This window comes from Lolium perenne, chromosome 1 (genome assembly GCF_019359855.2).
Source record: "Lolium perenne isolate Kyuss_39 chromosome 1, Kyuss_2.0, whole genome shotgun sequence".
Classification (NCBI taxonomy): Eukaryota; Viridiplantae; Streptophyta; class Magnoliopsida; order Poales; family Poaceae; genus Lolium; species Lolium perenne.
This window is the reverse complement of record NC_067244.2, coordinates 23,840,057-23,858,463: the sequence shown is the minus strand read 5'-3', so window position 1 is coordinate 23,858,463 and position 18,407 is coordinate 23,840,057. Positions and strand designations below refer to the sequence as shown.

At 44.7% G+C, this 18,407-nt stretch overlaps 1 long non-coding RNA gene across 2 annotated transcripts; it reads right to left on the bottom strand.

The window, feature by feature from the left end:
• Positions 1 to 690: 690 nt before the first annotated feature.
• LOC139836130 (uncharacterized) lies at positions 691 to 15,131 on the bottom strand. 2 transcript variants are annotated; one of them, XR_011752399.1, is made up of 10 exons: positions 14,545 to 15,126; positions 14,018 to 14,288; positions 13,207 to 13,272; positions 10,711 to 11,327; positions 10,436 to 10,546; positions 10,203 to 10,260; positions 9,694 to 9,872; positions 9,360 to 9,409; positions 1,196 to 1,355; positions 691 to 1,106 (listed from the first exon to the last, which is right to left on the bottom strand). It is a non-coding gene; the product is annotated as an uncharacterized lncRNA (long non-coding RNA). The 2 variants fall into 2 exon arrangements; XR_011752401.1 differs by lacking the exons at positions 691 to 1,106; positions 1,196 to 1,355 and adding an exon at positions 8,501 to 9,134 and having other exon boundaries at positions 14,545 to 15,131.
• Positions 15,132 to 18,407: the final 3,276 nt, after the last annotated feature.

Genomic DNA, 18,407 nt, shown 5'->3' with positions numbered 1-18,407 from the left:
CTGCCGCCGGAGATCCCGGCCCCGGGCGCCTCCAGGATCGCCTCTTCACCCACTGGCTCTCGCTCCCCGACACCGTCGGCGGCGGGGTCGAACGAGGCTTGCAGGCTCCGACCCATCATCGGTTCCCTCTTCGCCGCTCTCCACCTCCTCCTCTTCCTCCGATTCGCCCCCCTCGAGCGGATCTCCAGGATTGAGAGAAGAGGAGGGGGATAACCTCTAGGGTGCGCACTGCCAGCCCCCGCCGCCGCTCGGTTGGTGCCTTCAGCCACCGCTGGACTAAATCGATGCGCTCCGCCAGCCGCCGCGGACACGTCGCCTCCGCGCGGACGTCTTCCGCTCCTGCCCGCGGTCCTCCAGTTGAGCGGCGGTGTGTTGCTTCCGAGCGGGGGAGAGGAAACAAGAGGAGGCGGCGGATTGGGGGAGAATGAGAGGAGGCGGGGCAGGGGATTGGGGGAGGAGAGGAGGCTCTCGATAGGCTAGGGTTTTCACCGTGGGCAGAAACGACGGGAGAAAGGCGACCTGAGCGAGTGATTTCGTCGCCTCTGCTCGTCGACCCCACGAACGCAAGGCCCCACCTGTCATGGACCTACTTAGACAAATAAAGAGTGAAAGAACAATTACCGCATCCGACGGTTGTGGTGAAAAGTGGGTTTGGAAATTTACTGTTGCAACGTGATAAATGCGAAGAGAACAAGCAAGACAAATAGTACAATAGGGCTCTGCATATCATGGATCAGAATCAATGAATTCCCACCTTGTAATAATCAAGCTCTCTAAAAAGCAACATGTGTGAATGGTTATGTGTGAATGGTTACCTTGGCAGCATTGCTCCGCAAGAATTCGACAGGTAAGGATGGTTGCTCATGTTCTTGCCAAGAGGATAAATTTCAGGCTATCAGTGTGCCACCAAGATCAATGAAGAACTCTGAAGAGTCACCAAAACTTGCAAAATGTGGCTCCGTTTTCAAAGTACTACATAGCCTTGTTGTCAACAATGAGCTCACCAAGTGGCTCGAATAGGCTTTAGCAATGGAAGATCTTAAATGTCATGTACTCCATCCGTTCCTTTTTAATTGACTCGAATTTAGTACAAACTTATACTGAATCTAAGTCAATTAAAAAAGAACGGAGGGAGTATTAGTTTTCATGTAGCTGGAACACATGTAGAGGAATCAAAGCTTCTGAGTTGATTTACCTCAAGCTACCTTAGCCCTTGTATTTGTCATCAGAGTAAACTTGAGTCTCTAGGGTCCAACCAGGTCATCAGGTCATCACATAATCAAAATTGAAATTCCAGTGTCCAACTCCTCACTGCATAAAACCTGAAGCGCTCACACCAAAACAGCATGTTCGACCTGCACATGGTCCATAGTAACAAAATCACTTTAGAGCCGCAATGACATAGGGAAGAGTTGAACCAATTTATAGCCAACACATGAAAAATTGCCACGCAAACACTATCTTTCAGAAAAGCTCAACTTCATGATATGGGAAAGTTCAGCCAAGAAACAACAACAAAGATATTATTTCTATTAGCTGGCTGATGTCTACGGGTGCTTCTATTCTTGTAGACAGTGTTGGGCCTCCAAGAGCAGAGGTTTGTAGAACAGCAGCAAGTTTCCCTTAAGTGGATCACCCAAGGTTTATCGAACTCAGGGAGGAAGAGGTCAAAGATATCCCTCTCATGCAACCCTGCAACCACAAAGCAAGAAGTCTCTTGTGTCCCCAACACACCTAATAGGTGCACTAGTTCGGCGAAGAGATAGTGAAATACAAGTGGTATGAATGAATATGAGCAGTAGTACGGCGCCAGAAAAGTGCTTGTCGGGCGTGCAGCTTGATGGTAGTAATATTGCAGAAGTAAACAAGCAAGAAAACAAGAAACAAGCAGCGATAGCAGTATTTAGGAACAAGGCCTAGGGATCATACTTTCACTAGTGGACACTCTCAACATTGATCACATAACAGAATAAATAGATAGATGCTAGACTCTACACCCTCTTGTTGGATGATGAACACCACTAACTGTGTAGGATTACACGAACCCTCAATGCCGGAGTTAACAAGCTCCACAATATTCAATGTTCATATTTAAATAATCTTAGAGTGCATGACAGATCAACATAACCAAACCAAGTACTAACATAGCATGCACACTGTCACCATCACACTATGAAGGAGGCATAGATCACATCAATACTATCATATCAATAGTTAACTTCATAATCTACAAGAGATCACAATCATAGCCTACGCCAAGTACTACACGATGCACACACTGTCACCATTACACCGTGCAGGAGGAATAAACTACTTTAATAACATCACTAGAGTAGCACACAGATAAATTGTGATACAAAACACATTGCAATCATAAAGAGATATAAATAAGCACTTCACTATGCCATTCATAACAGTGAATAAGTATTCTGTGAAATATAGCCTAAGAGACCCACACGGTGCACACACTGTCACCTTTACACACGTGGGACAAGGAGTCTCCGGAGATCACATAAGTAAAACCCACTTGACTAGCATAATGACATCTAGATTACAAGCATTATCATATGAATCTCAATCATGTAAGGCAGCTCATGAGATTGTTGTATTGAAGTACATAGGAGAGAGATGAACCACATAGCTACCGGTACAGCCCCGAGCCTCGATGGAGAACTACTCCCTCCTCATGGGAGACAGCAGCGTTGATGAAGATGGCGGTGATGTCGATGGAGAAGCCTTCCGGGGGCACTTCCCCGTCCCGGCGGCATACCAGAACAGAGACTCCTGTCCCCCAGATCTTGGCTTCACGATGGCGGTGGCTCTGGAAGGTTTTCTCTGGTTTCGTCGAACGTGATAGGGTTTTCGCGACGGAGACCTTAAGTAGGCGGAAGGGCGGCGTCAGAAGGGGTCTGGGGCCACCAGACACTAGGGCGGCGCGCCCCCCTCCTGGGCCGCGCCGCCACCATGTGTGGGCCCCCTGTGGCCCCTCTCTGGCGGCTCTCGGGTGTTCTGGAAGCTCCCGGGGATTCTAAGATGCTGGGCGTTGATTTCGTCCAATTCCGAGAATATTTCCTTACTAGGATTTCTGAAACCAAAAACAGCAGAAAACAGCAATTGGCCCGTCGGCATCTCGTCAATAGGTTAGTTCCGGAAAACGCATAATAATGACATAAAGTATGCATAAAACATGTAGATATCATCAATAATGTGGCATGGAACATAAGAAATTATCGATACGTCGGAGACGTATCAGCATCCCCAAGCTTAGTTCCTGCTCGTCCCGAGCAGGTAAACGATAACAAAGATAATTTCTGGAGTGACATGCCATCATAACCTTGATCATACTATTGTAAGCATATGTAATGAATGCAGCGATCAAAACAATGGTAATGACATGAGTAAACAAATGAATCATAAAGCAAAGACTCTTCATGAATAGTACTTCAAGACAAGCATCAATAAGTCTTGCATAAGAGTTAACTCATAAAGCAATAAATCAAAGTAAAGGTATTGAAGCAACACAAAGGAAGATTAAGTTTCAGCGGTTGCTTTCAACTTATAACATGTATATCTCATGGATATTTGTCAACATAGAGTAATATAACAAATGCAATATGCAAGTATGTAGGAATCAATGCACAGTTCACACAAGTATTTGCTTCTTGAGGTGGAGAGAGATAGGTGAACTGACTCAACATAAAAGTAAAAGAAAGGTCCTTCAAAGAGGAAAGCATCGATTGCTATATTTGTGCTAGAGCTTTTATTTTGAAAACATGAAACAATTTTGTCAACGGTAGTAATAAAGCATATGTATCATGTAAATTATATCTTACAAGTTGCAAGCCTCATGCATAGTGTACTAATAGTGCTCGCACCTTGTCCTAATTAGCTTGGGTTAACACTGATCATCATTGCATAACATATGTTTCAACCAAGTGTCACAAAGGGGTACCTCTATGTCGCCTGTACAAGGGTCTAAGGAGAAAGTTCGCATTGGATTTCTCGCTTTTGATCATTCTTCAACTTAGACACCCATACCGGGACAACATAGACAACAGATAATGGACTCCTCTTTTAATGCTTAAGCATTCAACAGGTAACATTCTCATAAGAGATTGAGGTTTTATGTCCAAACTGAAACTTCCACCATGATTCATGGCTTTAGTTAGCGGCCCAATGTTCTTCTCTAACAGTATGCATACTCAAACCATTTGATTGTGAAAACCGCCCTTACTTCAGACAAGACGAACATGCATAGCAACTCACATGATATTCAACAAAGGTAAAAAGTTGATGGCGTCCCCAGGAGCTTGGTTATCGCACAACAAGCAACTTAATAAGAGATAAAGTGCATAAGTACATATTCAATACCACAATAGTTTTTAAGGCTATTTTGTCCCATGAGCTATATATTGCAAAGGCGAATGATGGAAATTTAAAGGTAGCACTCAAGCAATTTACTTTGGAATGGCGGAGAAATACCATGTAGTAGGTAGGTATGGTGGACACAAATGGCATAGTGGTTGGCTCAAGGATTTTGGATGCATGAGAAGTATTCCCTCTCGATACAAGGTTTAGGCTAGCAAGGTTATTTGAAACATACACAAGGATGAACCGGTGCAGCAAAACTCACATAAAAGACATATTGTAAACATTATAAGACTCTACACCGTCTTCCTTGTTGTTCAAAACTCAATACTAGAAATTATCTAGACTTTAGAGAGACCAAATATGCAAACCAAATTTTAGCAAGCTCTATGTATTTCTTCATTAATAGGTGCAAAGTATATGATGCAAGAGCTTAAACATGAGCACAACAATTGCCAAGTATCACATTATCCAAGACATTTTACCAATTACTACATGTAGCATTTTCCGTTTCCAACCATGTAACAATGAACGAAGCAGTTTCAACCTTCGCCATGAACATTAAAAGCTAAGAACACATGTGTTCATACGAACCAGTGAAGCGTGTCTCTCTCCCACACAAGCATTTATTCAAACAAAAACACAAACAAAAGCACACAGACGCTCCAAGTAAAGTACATAAGATGTGACTGAATAAAAATATAGTTTCAAGAAAAGAAACCTGATAAGTTGTCGATGAAGAAGGGGATGCCTTGGGCATCCCCAAGCTTAGACGCTTGAGTCTTCTTGAAATATGCAGGGATGAACCACCGGGGCATCCCCAAGCTTAGACTTTTCACTCTTCTTGATCATAGTATATCATCCTCCTCTCTTGACCCTTGAAAACTTCCTCCACACCAAACTCAAAGCAAACTCATTAGAGGGTTAGTGCATAATCAAAAACTCACATGTTCAGAGGTGACACAATCATTCTTAATACTTCTGGACATTGCCCAAAGCTACTGGAAGGTAATGGAACAAAGAAATCCACCCAACACAGCGAAAGAAGCAATGCGAAATAAAAGGCAGAATCTGTCAAAACAGAACAGTCTGTAAAGACGAATTTTAAAATAGCAACAGACTTGCTCAGATGAAAATGCCCAAATTGAATGAAAGTTGCGAACATATCTGAGGATCACGCACGTAAATTGGCAGATTTTTCTGAGTTACCTACAGAGAACTCTGCCCAGATTCGTGACAGACAGAAATCTGTTTCTGCGCAGTAATCCAAATCTAGTATCAACCTTGCTATCAAAGACTTTACTTGGCACAACAATGCAATAAAATAATATAAGGAGAGGTTGCTACAGTAGTAAAAATTTCCAAGACACAAATATAAAAAAAATACTGTAGTAAAATAAACACATGGGTTATCTCCCAAGAAGTTCTTTCTTTATAGCCATTAAGATGGGCTCAACAATTTCAATGATGCTCGCGCAAGAAATAAGAGTTGAAGCAAAAGAGAGCATCAAGAAGCAAATTCAAAACACATTTAAGTCTAACATGCTTCCTATGCATAGGAATCTTGTAAATAAACAAGTTCATGAAGAGCAAAGTAACAAGCATAGGAAGATAAAACCAGTGTAACTTCAAAAATTTCAGCACATAGAGAGGTGTTTTAGTAACATGAAAATTTCTACAACCATATTTTCCTCTCTCATAATAATTTTCAGAGACATCATGAACAAATTCAACAATATAAGTATCACATAAAGCATTCTTATCATGAGCTATATGCATAAAATTTTTACTCTCCACATAAGCATAATCAATTTTATTAGTTGTAGTGGGAGCAAATTCAACAAAGTAGCTATCATTATTATTCTCATCATCAAATATAGGAGGCATATTGTAATCATAATCAAATTTATCCTCCATAACAAAGTGTACTAAAAGACCAATATCATTATAATCATCATAAATAGGAGGCAAAGTATCATCAAAGTAAATTTTCTCCTCAATGCTTGGGGGACTAAAAATATCATGCTCATCAAAGCCAGCTTCCCCAAGCTTAGAATTTTCCATATCATTAGCAACAATGGTGTTCAAAGCGTTCATACTAATATGTTCCATAGGTTTTTTAATTTTCGCATCAAACAATCCATGTCTTAAATCAGGAAATAGAATAAGAAGCTCATTGTTGTCCATTATGCCAAACTAGTGTAAACAAGAAACAAAAAGATGCAATTGCAGGATCTAAAGGAAATAGCTTCGAGCGCACACACAACGGCAACAGAAAAGTACTTAGTTACCTGGGACCGGAGTATGAGTGCCTTTTACCTTTCCTCCCCGGCAACGGCGCCAGAAAAGTGCTTGATGTCTACGGGTGCTTCTATTCTTGTAGACAGTGTTGGGCCTCCAAGAGCAGAGGTTTGCAGAACAACAGCAAGTTTCCCTTAAGTGGATCACCCAAGGTTTATCGAACTCAGGGAGGAAGAGGTCAAAGATATCCCTCTAATGCAACCCTGCAACCACAAAGCAAGAAGTCTCTTGTGTCCCCAACACACCTAATAGGTGCACTAGTTCGGCGAAGAGATAGTGAAATACAAGTGGTATGAATGAATATGAGCAGTAGTACGGCGCCAGAAAAGTGCTTGCTGGCGTGCAGTTGATGGTAGTAATATTGCAGGAAGTAAACAAGCAAGAAACAAGAACAAGCAGCGATAGCAGTATTTAGGAACAAGGCCTAGGGATCATACTTTCACTAGTGAACACTCTCAACATTGATCACATAACAGAATAAATAGATAGATGCTAGACTCTACACCCTCTTGTTGGATGATGAACACCACTAACTGTGTAGGATTACACGAACCCTCAATGCCGGAGTTAACAAGCTCCACAATATTCAATGTTCATATTTAAATAACCTTAGAGTGCATGACAGATCAACATAACCAAACCAAGTACTAACATAGCATGCACACTGTCACCATCACACTATGAAGGAGGCATAGATCACATCAATACTATCATAGCAATAGTTAACTTCATAATCTACAAGAGATCACAATCATAGCCTACGCCAAGTACTACACGATGCACACACTGTCACCATTACACCGTGCAGGAGGAATAAACTACTTTAATAACATCACTAGAGTAGCACACAGATAAATTGTGATACAAAACACATTGCAATCATAAAGAGATATAAATAAGCACTTCACTATGCCATTCATAACAGTGAATAAGTATTCTGTGAAATATAGCCTAAGAGACCCACACGGTGCACACACTGTCACCTTTACACACGTGGGACAAGGAGTCTCCGGAGATCGCATAAGTAAAACCCACTTGACTAGCATAATGACATCTAGATTACAAGCATTATCATATGAATCTCAGTCATGTAAGGCAGCTCATGAGATTATTGTATTGAATTACATAGGAGAGAGATGAACCACATAGCTACCGGTACAGCCCCGAGCCTCGATGGAGAACTACTCCCTCCTCATGGGAGACAGCGGCGTTGATGAAGATGGCGGTGATGTCGATGGAGAAGCCTTCCGGGGGCACTTCCCCGTCCCGGTGGCGTGCCGGAACAGAGACTCCTGTCCCCCAGATCTTGGCTTCGCGATGGCGGCGGCTCTGGAAGGTTTTCTCTGGTTTCGTCGAACGTGATAGGGTTTTCGCGACGGAGACCTTAAGTAGGCGGAAGGGCGGCGTCAGAAGGGGTCTGGGGCCACCAGACACTAGGGCGGCGCGCCCCCCTCCTGGGCCGCACCGCCACCATGTGTGGGCCCCCTGTGGCCCCTCTCTGGCGGCTCTCGGGTGTTCTGGAAGCTCCCGGGGATTCTAAGATGCTGGGCGTTGATTTCGTCCAATTCCGAGAATATTTCCTTACTAGGATTTCTGAAACCAAAAACAGCAGAAAACAACAACTGGCCCTTCGGCATCTCGTCAATAGGTTAGTTCCGGAAAACGCATAATAATGACATAAAGTATGCATAAAACATGTAGATATCATCAATAATGTGGCATGGAACATAAGAAATTATCGATACGTCGGAGACGTATCACTGGCAAAGAAGCCATGAGAAGCAAAATGAAAGACCCCCATAATAAATATAGATTGGACGCATCTGAGTAGCTAGCCTCATATTCAATTAATTTGTAAAAACTAAAAATGCAAATTTTAATACCAACTGAATTTTTTGCAATTTTTATATATAAATTTACTACAATAGAGAGAAACAAAGTACCATATTTGTTCCTTTTAAGGATAAATCTATTTTATAAAAAACAATAGAAAGAGGCACATTGGTGTGCATCTGCTTGGTCATCTGCACCATACATCAGTGTGCATGTCAGGCAAGCATATAAACGCCCCATATTATCTATCTTCTCTCACCAAGCCAATTGCAACAACAACGATCAAGATATGCACAATTTACTAAAATGCACCCAGTGAATTTAAGTAATACATTAATTCTCTAAGAACTACACAATAATTCTTTCACTGCAATCCAATCAAGTAAGATATATGTGTCTGTATAAGGGTACCATGTTACTCAACAGGATTCAGTTGAACAAAAAATAAGAACAGAAAGTAGGCAGGCAAATGGTCGTGGTAGAAGCACAGGTACAAGCATAATTATTCCAGCTTCATAAGTTCCTAGCATATTCATTTCTTTAGTCAGCCCAAAGCATATATTTAAATGCAGAGAATACAAATTTTTTATCAGTACCGAAATCAGAGGCCAGGCCATCTGAATAAGCCTTCGCTGAAATATTAATGAATTCAGAGATACGCCAAAACTATGCTCTCAATTACATGATAAAACATAAGCAGACTTCCAATTATTACAATAGTTAAGTGATAATAAGGTAGTAGGATAAATAAAAAAAAATATTGAAGCCAAATCCACCACAGAATTAGCAGCATTGACGGAACAATGAAAAAAAATGAAAAAAAGGACTTGGGAGAGGTCAAGGGGACAGAATGATACCAAAACATGAAACCTCTCTCTCTCATGGCGGACTCATCATTCGTGGAGACCTGCAGGTCCACATCCCCTTGTCAATGTCAACAAAGCTGAAATTTTTGTAACTTGCTACCAATAATGAATACAAGGAGAACATGGAAGATTTAGTGCAATAAATATGAAACATGAATTTCCCAACTATACAAATTATTACATGGCCTGGACAAGTATGATGTCTGAGGCCGTACCGATCCTTCCAATAATATCTAGTTAATTTTTTTTGGAAATGCCTCGATAAAAAAACTCCTAGCAAATGAGATCAGGAACAAAAGGATAGAAGAAAGTGGAAACAATATACCTTCAAATATATGGCTTACTCAAGTTTTTGAATATCCCTTTACTCCTCTTCAGCTGCAGCTACCGCAATCTCCTTATCTCTAAAGGCAAAGAGTACAGAATAAGCAGAACACCTGATGCTTGGGAGCAGCAGAATAGTGAAACATCACATTCACTATGAACTAAATTTCCCGATGGAACCTATATTGTAACGCAGATAATATTAGTTCTTCTCATCATTTTTAAAAAGAAGATACTGTGAAAACTCACTATCTGGAATTAGAGTACATGTAGCCTAAGCATCTTTAAAAAATTTGCATCAGTTCAGAGGATAAAGAAAAATAATGAAGACCTCACATTTATTTATCCAGGCCTATGTTTTAGTCACCATATTCTTATAAATAAAAGAAGAATTGCACTTTCTAAATTAGCAATAATTGAGCATATTGTCTCATATCACAGGGAATAATTATCACTGCAGACCAGCTGCACAATTACAAATAAATTCAACGCGGTAGAGATGACTTATACCTTTCCTGCGATGTTACCAACCACAACTCTCTGAGCGTTACGAAAGTCAGCGGCCATGCTTCCATGAGTACAAAAGAAAAGAAGAACAGAGGAACTATGTCAAGCAAAAATCATGTAGAAGCAAAACCTAGAAGGCGCAAGATATATGCAACTACTTACAAAGAACAATCGTTAGGCTGGATCACATTGGTTTAGAGAGATGATAGATGCGGATAAATTCCGTTGTTGGTTACCTTTTTCATTCCTTCATTTTGTTCTGAACTGGGGACTCCTTAGAAGGGAGCGCGGATAAAAATGAGGTTCATGCGCATATCAAAAGCTTTTCCTGGTACCTCCATGTGTATCTATGAAAAATTGCAGCAAAGAATGTGGAAAACCAAATCAATTATAAGAAAAGGAAGAATGTTACAGATGACTAAAATAAGAATATGCATTGGCAGTGAAACATAGAATGATATGCACAAGGAAAATACACATGATGCTACCAAATAAAGTATCCTTGTACTACCTGAGAGAGTGAGAGGAGACCTCACATAGATAACATGCTCCCAAATTGGCAGTGAACATAGAATGATATGCACAAGGAAGAAGCACCAATGTAAAATACCATAGTTTTAGGGTGGTAAATGGCACATAGGGTAGGATGTACCCAAATTGGCATCGACAAAAGGGAAAAATCTACCAATGTAAGAACTTAAAAACTCAATGTCACGTTAGTTATGCATATCATTAAATGGACAAAATATTAGTGAAAAACGATACTGTACGCAGAACAATTAGAAAATATACTCACACGGCCGTCAAACAACCAGAAAGTCTATGCAGATCAATAGACTTGAATTAAAACCAACAATAGATGAGAGTATAAACTACCAAGTCTATCCACAACGTTGCTTTAACATTACTTACCAACTTCACTTACTCTGTTGGCTGATGGGTAACAAATAGAGTAATAAACTACTATGAGGCTAGGGGAGAAATTCTCACACCACCGGAACATGTGCACCACTTCATAGGCAATATGAGCAGTAAGCTGTTGTGATATCTGAACAATAGCTTGGATCACTCGCCTACAGTACTGAAATATGCTGCACGGTTACTATAGGAGCAGCTCTCTGAAAATACCTAAAAGTATCAATAATGCCACATGTCAGCTTACCTGGTACTGTTTTAGGAGGAAAAGGCATAAGCTAGAAATATATGTACAAAAAAGAATCTAAAAATCCCATTTATATACAAAAAGAAGCTAAAACCCCACAATATTGTATTAGTAATATTTCCAATATTTTTGCAGCCTGTGGAGCATGACTGTACCACCGATACGTCCCAAACGTATCTATAATTTCTTATGTTCCATGCTACTTTTATGATGATACTCACATGTTTTATACACATTATATGTCATATTTATGCATTTTCCGGCACTAACCTATTGACGAGATGCCGAAGAGCCGATTCTTTGTTTTTCTGCTGTTTTTGGTTTCAGAAATCCTAGTAAGGAAATGTTCTCGGAATTGGACGAAATCAACGCCCAGGGTCCTATTTTTGCACGAAGCTTCCAGAAGTCCGAGGGAGAGACGAAGTGGGGCCACGAGGCGCCGCCACAACAGGGCGGCGCGGCCAGCAAGGGGCCCGCGCGGCCCTGTTGTGTGGGGCCCCCGTGGCGCCTCTTGACCTGCCCTTCCGCCTACTTAAAGCCTCCGTCGCGAAACCCCCAGTACCGAGAACCACGATACGGAAAACCTTCCAGAGACGCCGCCGCCGCCAATCCCATCTTGGGGGATTCAGGAGATCGCCTCCGGCACCCTGCCGGAGAGGAGAATCATCTCCCGGAGGTCTCTTCATCGCCATGATCGCCTCCGGATCGATGTGTGAATAGTCCACCCCTGGACCATGGGTCCATAGCAGTAGCTAGATGGTCGTCTTCTCCTAATTGTGCTATCATGTTCGATCTTGTGAGCTGCCTATCATGATCAAGATCGTTTATTTGTAATCCTTCATGTTGTGTTTGTTGGGATCCGATGGATATTGAATACTATGTCAAGTTGATTATCAATCTATCATATATGTTATTTATGTTCTTGCATGCTCTCCGTTGCTAGTAGAGGCTCTGGCCAAGTTGACACTTGTGACTCCAAGAGGGAGTATTTATGCTCGATAGTGGGTTCATGCCTCCATTAAATCTGGGACAGTGACAGAAAGTTCTAAGGTTGTGGATGTGCTGTTGCCACTAGGGATAAAACATTGATGCTTTGTCTAAAGATATTTGTGTTGATTACATTACGAACCATACTTAATGCAATTGTCTGTTGTTTACAACTTAATACTGGAGGGGGTTCGGATGATAACCTGAAGGTGGACTTTCTAGGCATAGATGCATGCTGGATGGCGGTCTATGTACTTTGTCATAATGCCCTGATTAAATCTCATAGTACTCATCATGATATATGTATGTGCATTGTTATGCCTTCTTTATTTGTCAATTGCCCAACTGTAATTTGTTCATCCAACATCTGCTATCTTATGGGAGAGACACCACTAGTGAACTGTGGACCCCGGTCCTATTCTTTACATCTGAAATACAATCTACTGCAATTGTTCTTTACTGTTCTTCGCAAACAAACATCATCATCCACACTATACATCTAATCCTTTGTTTACAGCAAGCCGGTGAGATTGACAACCTCGCTGTTACGTTGGGGCAAAGTTCTGTGATTGTGTTGTCCAGGTTCCACGTTGGCGCCGGAATCCCTGGTGTTGCGCCGCACTACATTCCGCCACCATCAACCTTCAACGTGCTTCTTGACTCCTACTGGTTCGATTAAACCTTGGTTTCTTACTGAGGGAAACTTGCTACTGTGCGCATCACACCTTCCTCTTGGGGTTCCCAATGGATGTGTCAACTACACGCATCAACCACCCCTATAAAACACCCCTATAAAATGTTGTACCAACATAAAGATAAATGTAGACATGATAAAAAAAGAAAAGTGGGGGAACTTACATGCACACTGGATAAATGAGATCACGAGAAGAGGCAGTGAATTAGTAAATTATCAAGCACCAAACACTATTATAAAGATAGACAGTGAATTAGTAAATTATCCAAAATTAGCACTCATTGTTTACAAATCTGAACCAAATTTGAATTGAAGAAATTAACAAATAAGAGAACAGATTCACCAACACAAGATAGTTAAATTATTCTATTTATGAACATTGCGATTAGTAGAATACAATACAGAGAAATTCTAAGTGACTACCAAACCAAGACAATCTTTCGAACACTCATCCTGACAGAGAAACATTCAAATGACCTCTGAATAGTAACCATAGATTTTAATTTATTAGCATTACCATGCGAAAACTAATATAAACTGGGAGTATTTGACATCCTTGAACAACCACACATGCAGCACCTATGAATGGTGAAGCAGATTTAGAGCAATCATGACTCAAGCAGTAGACTGTTTGACCATAATGCAATTTTTAAGTATCACCCATCTCTACACTAGCCATGTAAAGCTGTGTGTAAATTAAGGTTCACATAATTAGCAGTGATATATATCCAGTTTTTATTGAGAGGGTTTCATGCCCGTGGATAAAGATTATTTCCCGGCTCTGAATTGAGATGAAAACAGGAGGAATGCTACTGCTGGAGTGGCCTATACTGCATCGTGCCGGACATTATTCAACTATTAGCAGCCACTGCACGTGAATTCCAGGTGGCGTACACAAACCACCCATGGGGAACAATCGTAATAAATGGGCTACTAAAAAAACTGAGGAACATATTCTAAAGTATAGAATGTTACCTGATAGCACATTCATTAGCTGCTACAACTGCAGGTAGTGAAATTTCTAATAAAGAGCTCAACGATCTGATAACTCTCACTTTTGGGCTGCTTCAGATAACATTTAAGTGATGATATCATTAGGATCTCTGTTCCAATTATCCTAAACATGCTGCTCCTTGAATCTTCCTCTTCTCAACTTGCACTGGGAAGAGAAGCAACAACCATTCGAGGCGTACATGTGACCTGCTTGAAGCCTTCATTAGAGGCATTGATGTTGTCGTCATCTAACCTACAGATCATATGGAATTATATCCAAGACAAACATACATCAGATCCATGTATTAAACTTGAATCCAGATAGACACACATCTAGCAGTAGCCCACAATGGCAACAGCACACAACACACATCTAGCAGAACACAGATCCATGCCCTTCATCTTGCAGAAGCACACACACATCAGGAAGTAGCTCACAACGGCAACAACACAAGCACACTACCATATACAATCGACAAGAGACAGAGAGAGAGGAAGCAGGAGCTCACTTGTGTGATGGAGATGAGAACGCCCTGAGAATGAGGGGCACAGGCGACGTGCATGTCCCCATGGCTAGTGGACGAGCTGCACGGGTGCAGCGAGCTCCCGCGGTTTGTCGCCCTTCTTTGCACCGCCAACGACCGCGGGGAGATGAAAGGAAGCCACCAGCGGGAATCCACTGGCGCCGCCGGGGCCCTCGTCCAGGACCCGCTCCTGCAGCACCTCCTCTCGTCCGCCATGGTGGCTGTCCCGTCCGGCGCCGTTTGCTCGCCGCTGAACTGCGCCGGCGAGCTCTCGGGAAAACGACGAGCAACGGTGGCGGCTCCGGCAGGAGGATTGGCGGGGAGGTAAGGCTCGTCGATGCGCGGGCGAGCAGCGATCGAGATGGGCGGGAAATGGAGGCGGCGCCGGATCTGAGCGCCCTGTCGGCGCTGACGCTGCAGGTGGACCTCCTGCAGCTGCCGCCGGAGATCCCGGCCCCGGGCGCCTCCAGGATCGCCTCTTCACCCACTGGCTCTCGCTCCCCGACACCGTCGGCGGCGGGGTCGAACGAGGCTTGCAGGCTCCGACCCATCATCGGTTCCCTCTTCGCCGCTCTCCACCTCCTCCTCTTCCTCCGATTCGCCCCCCTCGAGCGAATCTCCAGGATTGATAGAAGAGGAGGGGGATAACCTCTAGGGTGCGCACTGCCAGCCCCCGCCGCCGCTCGGTTGGTGCCTTCAGCCACCGCTGGACTAAATCGATGCGCTCCGCAGGCCGCCGCGGACGTGTCGCCTCCGCGCGGACGTCTTCCGCTCCTGCCCGCGGTCCTCCAGTTGAGCGGCGGTGTGTTGCTTCCGAGCGGGGGAGAGGAAACAAGAGGAGGCGGCGGATTGGGGGAGAATGAGAGGAGGCGGGGCAGGGGATTGGGGGAGGAGAGGAGGCTCTCGATAGGCTAGGGTTTTCACCGTGGGCAGAAACAACGGGAGAAAGGCGACCTGAGCGAGTGATTTCGTTGCCTCTGCTCGCTGACCCCACGCCCACAAGGCCCCATCTGTCATGGACCTACTTAGACAAATAAAGAGTGAAAGAACAATTACCGCATCCGACGGTTGTGGTGAAAAGTGGGTTTGGAAATTTACTGTTGCAACGTGATTGGACGAACCAGATTCATTTGCCCCTTTCAGATGGCCTGGTTGAGAGGGTAGTCTTGGAGCTTTTATAGGAGAAATGCTATCTGAATTGATCCCTAGTCGTAGATGTCCTTGATGTAATGCTAATTCCAGTCCATAGCAAAATCATCAGCCGCACTGAAAGTTTTTGTTAGACATGCAGTAATAAAATTTGGAGACACAAAGTTCCGGAGATCCTGGCTTGCGATAGAGGCCCATTCTGTAGCCAAGTGCACTACTAGCGGAGCAAACTATAATGGGCCAGGCTAGGATTGGGCGAAAGCTGACACTGGTGTCTAGCGCAGCTTTAGACCCAGGACGAGCTCAGCACCGGTTGAAATTCCTATTTATCGCCCGCTAGCACGCGTTAACAGGCATCGCTAAGGGCATCTTCAACGCGGAGACCCAAACCCAAAAACGAACCCTCCCAGCGTCCGGTTGGGTCAAAATTGCACCCAACTGGGCAACCCATCTTAAAAACGGACCCTCCCAGCGTCTGGTTTGACCCAAAACTGACGCAAATATTGGAGAGATTTGGGTCGAGGCGGACACGAGCGCGCGTTCATTCTGTCCGACCGGACATGCGTTCTGGCCCATTTGACAGAGAGACAAAAGCAACCCAATAGACCCCACATCATTCTCTCTCCTCTGTCCTCCTTTCCCCCATGAAAATTGTGGGTACAGCCGCCGGAGATTGGCTCGCCTCGTGGACTGCCGCCGTCGCCTACTCATGGAGCACCCGTCCCCACCGTCTCCATTTTTTTCACTCCTGCCGGAAGTCGCCGGAGGCGAAACAAGCTCCGCTCCCGCGGCGAGCTTGGAGCCGCGCCGGCGACGTCGAACGGCGGCGGACGGGGCCGCGCGCCTGCGGCGAGCTTGGAGCCGTGCCGGCGACGTCGAACGGCGACGTCGAACGACGGCGGACGGGGCCGCGCGCCCACGGCGAGGGCGGAGCTCCTCCGACCGCGCCGACCATGGGCGGGGGCGGGCACGGGCGTGCACAGGCGGGGGCGTGCGCGGGCGGGGGCGGGCACGGGCGTGCACGGGCGGGGCGGGGCGGGCGAGGGCGTGCGCGGGCGGCGGCGGCGCTGGCCACGGACGGGCGGGCGGGGCGGAGTTCCTCCGGCCGCGCCGGCCACGGGCGGGGCGTGCGCGGGCGGGGGTGGGGCGGCGCCGGCCGCGCCGGCCACGGACGGGGCGGGCGCGGGTGGGCCGGCCACGGGCGGGGACGGAGCAGTGGCATGGCGGGGCAGGGTCACTGGGCTGGTTCTTGCCGACTAGTAGTAGTATAGAGCTGGAGAAGAAGAATAGGGATGCGTCTCACTGCGCGTTGGGGAAAAAATAAAGCCACGGACGCCCTCGTCTGTCCGCGTGTCCGGGCGGCGATCCAAACAGCCAAAATCGGACGCGAAAACGCGTCCGTTTGGGTCGGCCGGTTGGAGATACCCTAAGGCCTTGTTTGGTAGAGGAGTTTTGACCAGGTTTCTACTGTATTATACCGGCCCAATATAAATACACGTGAAACCATAAGTAAGCCGTTTGGCAGGCTGGTTTTGGCCAGAACAAACCCTGGAAAACCTCCCGATACACGGCGGGTGGACGTGTATCCAAGACGCTCCTATCCCCTCGCGTTTTACGCGTTGGCGGCGCCGACGTTCAGAGCGACGGCCCAGATCGATACTCTGCCCCGTCGCATGAAGGCAGCCACTTGGCCCGTCTCAGGGACACAATTGGTCTCAGATTATTATCACGTGGAAGCCAATTTTCAGACCAGATTTGTGTAGACCGGCCATCTCCAATTCTTTTAATCAGCCCCTGGACTAGAACCCCTCTCCCATCCATGATAGACCTCCAAATCTGCGAAGGGTGAGATCCTAGCTCAGCTTCAAGAAAGGATGATGTAGGGAAATAAACAGCCTTCAATATTTTCGCACTCAAAGACAGTGGCTCTTGCAGAATTCTCCAAGCTTGTCTTGCCAACAGAGACAAATTGAAAAGTTCAAGATCTCTAAATCCCAAGCCTCCAAGGAATTTCGGTCGAGTCATAACTTCCCAAGACACCCAGTGAGCCCTCCTTCTTCCATGATTGCTACAGATACCTAGGTATGCCAACTGATGTGGGAACTTCAAAGTATGGAACTTTCAAGTTTCTAAAGGACAGAGTTTGGGGAAAGGTCAAGGGATGGTTAGAAAAAGTTCTTTCTGCCGGGGGTAAAGATGTGCTTATAAAATCGGTTGCACAGGCAATCCCAGTGTTCTCAATGGCGTGCTTTAGGCTACCGAGAGGTCTTTGTGAACATATTAATTCTCTAATAAGGCAATTCTGGTGGGGTAGCAATCATGGAAGAAGGAGGGCTCACTGGGTGTCTTGGGAAGTTATGACTCGACCGAAATTCCTTGGAGGCTTGGGATTTAGAGATCTTGAACTTTTCAATTTGTCTCTGTTGGCAAGACAAGCTTGGAGAATTCTGCAAGAGCCACTGTCTTTGAGTGCGAAAATATTGAAGGCTGTTTATTTCCCTACATCATCCTTTCTTGAAGCTGAGCTAGGATCTCACCCTTCGCAGATTTGGAGGTCTATCATGGATGGGAGAGGGGTTCTAGTCCAGGGGCTGATTAAAAGAATTGGAGATGGCCGGTCTACACAAATCTGGTCTGAAAATTGGCTTCCACGTGATAATAATCTGAGACCAATTGTGTCCCTGAAAAGCAATCCTCCG